Source organism: Pyxicephalus adspersus, chromosome 2, assembly GCF_032062135.1.
Source record: "Pyxicephalus adspersus chromosome 2, UCB_Pads_2.0, whole genome shotgun sequence".
Taxonomy (NCBI): domain Eukaryota; kingdom Metazoa; phylum Chordata; class Amphibia; order Anura; family Pyxicephalidae; genus Pyxicephalus; species Pyxicephalus adspersus.
The window spans coordinates 19,103,383-19,109,382 of NC_092859.1; positions in this window are offsets into that span (position 1 = coordinate 19,103,383).

The window sequence follows — 6,000 nt, forward strand, 5'->3', positions numbered from 1 at the left end:
AATCATGGGGTGTACATAGGTTATCACACATGGAATTTTGACTTTATGTTTGATAAATAAATAATGACACAGTGGAATCTGTTTTGTGTTGTTTTACACAGGTTAGATTCAAATATTTTTAGAACCTGCTAAGCAGCAGAGGATTTTTTATATTATATCCTGATATATAAAAACTTGTTTTGTGTGGACTTTCTTTTTTACATGACTGTAAGTATATTTGAGGGAGGTAAGGGGATCTATAGCATATAAGGGAGTTCTATGTTAGTGGAAACTACACTTCAATAAAATAGTTTTTATAGTTTTAAGTAGATGGAGGATCCTGTTGGGTACTTGTTCTGTGTGTTGTACTATTATTGTGCAGAGAAATTTGCACTCAAGGCTTTGAGACATGGAAGAAAGCAAGCGTAAATCTCCCTTAAGGAAAGGAGTACATTTGCAGTAAAAAAAGAACATACATGATGTTGACAACCTCACCCACATTGGTTTCTCCTGCACTTCTGATGGGTTACAATGTACTTTTGGGCCCCTGAGCAGTGGTGCACTCTTTATAGTCAGTATATGCCACCCTGAGTCCTTCTTACTTCCATGGAAATCTCCTACTTCAATGGGAACCAGTCCAGCATTTGAAACCAGCAATGGGTGCAGGGTCTTGGGTCCTGTCAGCTCCACATATCCAGGTACAAAGTAAAGCATCAGGCAGAACACAAGTGAATCCATGTCAAGTTTCCAGCTTTTTTAGACCCAGGTGAATCCAGGTGATCACAGAACAGATACAGTCTGACACATTGCGCCCCCTAGTGGAGCTCAGCCCTAAGACAGTCTGCACATGGGTCTTACAAATATATAATATTGATATTATTATATTTTATTATTATATTATTTATTTCATATTTCTGATCTAATCCAGTGCTATGTTTCCAATCATAACCAACCTTTTCTAATGCAGCGAATGCTTTAAAGCATGGAACCTGTTTATTAAAAGGAGCACTGTAAGCTGGCACATTTTTATATGTTTCCCTTTTAATTCGTAATATAAAACATCAGGTATTGGAGTACATTTTTGTACCCTGAACTGCAAACTTACTGTGATCATTATATTAAATAGACCAATAGAATATTAGCTGATTGAAATCTGATTGTTTACTGTTAGTATGGTTATCACTAACATTCCAGGGAATTTCGGGAAAAAGGTTTTGGCAAAAAAGCTGAACCACCCTAACCAGTGCCATCCTATTACTACATAGGCATGTGTTGAATTTTCAGGGCTTTTTAAGTAATTAGAAGGTTTAGACATCAATGGAAAGCTGACATCCTCTACTCTGCAACCTATATACAAGCAGCGCTGATCCAATACAGATTCCAGATTTCAGTGTTAAAAAACAATTGTAGCCCCTCAATGGGAAATAGGGTATTACAAGCTCATATAATAGAAAGTAATACGGCAGTATAGCCAAATAAACTTTAGAGGGGAGATAAAACTTTCACCAGACACCACTTGGCTGCACTCAAACTGGGGCATGTGACACAACAATTCTATATAAAGTAAAGATCTTCAGTGTTTTAAAGCTAGCCAGCAAAGAAAAAAAAACTCACGTGATTCAATTATTTCGTGTGTGTTCAGTTTTAGACTTTATTGTACCATGCCTGGATTAAGGTGTATTAGCTATTAAATGAAAATGATTTCCTTGGAATTGTCTATCAACAATACGTAATAAGCAGAAGAATTTTGCTCCAATTTCCCCACACTGGCAGCACCAGAGCACTGTTGATTCTTGGATGATAATCTGAATATTTTATAGGCATTTGCTAGAATACATATAAATGGTATATTTCACTGTTTACGATTTAACATTTACTTTACAAAAAATTCAGACAATAAACCATTCCTTTAAAATGAAGATGTGTGCAATTAAAATACTATACTGATGGTATTTCTCATTAATATGACATGGAATCCATTAATAATAATCTGTCCATGTGATCTACATAACAAGCCAGTGATCACATGATCCAGCATGGCTGTGTTGCAGGTATTATAAAGAGATAGTATAGGCTTTTAATGCTATCATCAGGAAAATGTGCGATACGCATGTACTTTTTCTCATACCAATATGGGATAATGGGCTTGATTTATTAAAGCTCTCAATTGCTGGAGAGGATACACTTTCATCAGTGAAGCTGGGTGATCCAGCAAACCTGGAATGGATCTGGTCCAGGATTCAAAACATTTGCTAACAAATACCAATTATCTCTATCATTTGTCTTTTATACCCCCATCATTTGGTTTCTATACCTCATCCTTTAGTTCTAAAACCTCATCATTTTGTTCCCTTAACCCTATAATTTGGTTTCCATGCCCCCATCATTTGATTTCCAAGCTTTGATTATTTGGTTTCCATACCCCATTGATTGGTTCTCATACATCCATCAATTGGTTCCCATACCCCCATCACTTAGTTTCCATTCTCACATCATTTGGTTCCTACACCTTATTATTTAGTTCCAAAACTCCATTATTTTGTTCCCATAACCCTATAATTTGATTTCCATGCCTCTATCATTTGGTTCCTGTATCCTCATCACTTGGTTCTTGTATCTTTATCATTTGGTCCCCATGCATCAAAATTTGGTACCCGTACATCATCATTTGGTTCACATTGCCCCATCGATTGGTTCCCATAGCCCCATTGTATGGTTGTCATACCTTATCACTTGGATTCCATACCCCCATTATTTGGTACTTTTACTCTTATCATATGGTTTCCATGCCCCTCTCATTTGGTCTCCATACCCCTATCATATTAAACTTTGCACATAATTACACTTTATTTTACATTAGATAAATAGCAAGTCACTGTTTCTAGAACCTAGCCACTTCACATCCCAAAACTGAATGCCAATTGCATCATACTCAAATAGAATGTTGGATTTTTAAGGTATGATACTAACAGAATATATGACAAAAAAAAACTTTTATTTTTCATTCTTAAAAGAAAACAGTTTTTATTAATCAGTGTTTACAAGTAAAACATAATAAAACCATGTATATAAAGGTATCGTTCAAAACAAGGATACTCAACAATGTTCTAATTCACAGGTATTTGCAGACAATATTTCACATTGTCATTTCATAATCAGAAATCTATGATCTTTGCATATCAAAGTAGTGCTCAATGTGTTTTGTGGGAACTACAAACTTTTTTCATGAATAAGGAAAATTTAAACAAATTATGAGTGTAAAGAATACAACTATTGGTTGCAGTAACTCCAAGAATACATAAATCACTGAATACTTTATTTAGCTTGCATGAATACCATGACATAAATATATACTTGATCATGACAAATAACACTTACTTGAATATGACAATTGTTTACCCAAATTTTGGGGGTTATGACAATGGAAATAGTAGGAACCAGAGGTTTAAACAACAACATGTTGAGGAAGCGGCAAGATAGCTAAGAAAAAGGACTGATCGCTATATTTAGGACCCCAACTTGAGTAAGAATGTGCACTTTATTAAAGGCATGGCAATATTGGTATAGGCATTGGTTTTGTTCAGGTTTTATTACCTGTTGATTCTGCCTGTAGATCAAATGGGCCAGGTTTATTAAAGCTCTCCAAGGCTGGAGAGGAAACACTTTCATCAGTGAAAATGGGTGATCCAGCAAACCTAGAATGGATTCCTTAAAAGGCATTTGTAAGTGTTTTGAATCCTGGATCAGATCCATTCCAGGTTTACTGGATCTTTCAGCTTCAATGGTGAAAGTGTATACTCTCCAGCCTTGGAGAACTCAGGCCCAATGTTACCACATCGTTTATCCGCATGACAGCATTGTTCATTTTGCAGTAAAACTCCACAGCAGCATTGTCACTCCACAGCAGCATTATCACTCCACAGCAGCTTTGTCACTCCACAGCAGCATTATCACTCCACAGCAGCATTGTCACTCCACAGCAGCATTATCACTCCACAGCAGCATTGTCACTCCACAGCAGCATTATCACTCCACAGCAGCATTGTCACTCCACAGCAGCATTATCACTCCACAGCAGCATTGTCACTCCACAGCAGCATTATCACTCCACAGCAGCATTGTCACTCCACAGCAGCATTGTCACTCCACAGCAGCATTTTCACTCCACAGCAGCATTGTCACTCTAACTTTAATAGATACGGTATACACATATAAAAATTTATAGACCTAATGAGCAGTTTTTTCCTTCTTAATTTAGCTACAAGATTAGAAAATATATACAATGCAGAGCAGGAGATTCAGCATTATGTTATGTTAATACAAGGAACAACAAAGGTATATGTTGGTCATCAATAAAGGATTCCAAACACATCAGAAGTTGTCTGCCCCTTGTTCCGTACTGTGGGTAAGAGGTAAGATCTTAAACTGTGGGATTATAAGTGGGGTTAAGTCTCTCACAGTTCAAATTTAAAGGGGAAGAGTGTAGAAGAAAGCTAGAAGATTAAAAGGGGTGGGTGGTGCAGGGGAAGGGGAAAGAAAGAAGAGAAAGAAGGAGGGGTAGAAATGAAGACTGTTGAGCATCAGATAATGATAATTAGACTTATGGGACTCCAGCCAAGAGTATTTCTTCTTCGTAAGATTTGATTGAATTGGCCCAAGAAAGTCAAGGTTTTAGATAAACATTAGATTTAGTAAGGGCCTCCATTGGTCCACATTCTTCAAAGTCATAGATTCACATGAGTGTCATATACCAGGGTAAGAATCAGCTGGGGATAGGCTTGTTCAGGAAGTAGGAGCCTAATACTGCTACTCAAGAGAAGTAAGTCCAAGGTGCAGAGTCTACGGAGCCACTGGTGTTCACCAGAACAATCCACAAGGTTTGGCTCTGTCTTCACCAGACACATCAGGGCAAGCAGCCACAGAGCAAGGTACAAAAACAGCTAACAATCTCTGAGTCAAGAACAAATATATGAAGGTCTCAAGAGTATAAATGGAAGCAGGAACACACAGTGGCGTTTATGAGGAACAGGGATCACAGAAAGTACTGGAGGCACTAAAAAGACAGGGTCACAGGAGAAACCGGGTGAATAGGAGCTCTGGAGAAACAAGATCACTGGATGCACCGGGTCACTGGAGGGATGGGGTCACCAAAGGCACAGGGTAATTATAGTTACAGGAACACAGATATTGGTAGCATTGGGGCCCCACCACTTGCATCACAAGGCAATGGTCAAATGTCCAGCAATGTTTTGTATGCACATACCAAGCAGCACTGGTTGCCATGCCGATCCCAAAAGCTTTGGCACATTAGATAGTGCTGCAATGCAAAAAAACCCCGGATGCCAGACGAATGAAAACTGTGATATATGGAGAAGTACAGACCTCTATAGTGCAAAGGAATACAATAGTTGGCTGTGTTCAGAATATATGAAGGATGGAGCCTTCCTCCCGACAACACCACCAACAAAAGTTAGGGACTCAAACTTTAGGTTGGATCGGTATATGTGGTTTCTTGGGCTCTAGGACAAATAAAAGATTTCAAACTAGTAAAGGTTTTTGTTGTTTGTGCGAGAATGTTAATTCAAGGTTCCTTGAGGTAGGTGAAAGGTTGTCCAGATATAGGCTGATTGAGAAGAAATTAGAAGTTGTGTAGAGAGTGTCATATGGACCCGTCCCTAAGCAATGCATTTCAAAACCCAGCAAAGGTCTAATGGAAACTCATGATGGAGAAAGTGTTGTAAAGTAATATTAAAGTAGAAGGACCTTCCAAAAATCCATAAAGGACAAGGGTGACCCTAAAGACCAGTGTGAAGTGGGAGGCATGAAGGTAATCCTGGGCCATTAGGTTTTCATAAGTGTTCATCCAAGGAGAGAAGTCTGACTTTCCTGATATAGGGAATGGAGGAGAAGAAAGTGGGGAGAACTTAGAGAAGTCTGTGGTGAATATATTCAGAGATGTGCCTATAATTTGGTTTGGGTGGCTGGAAAGCTTGTGAGCACACCAAGGGAAGCAGAACCTGT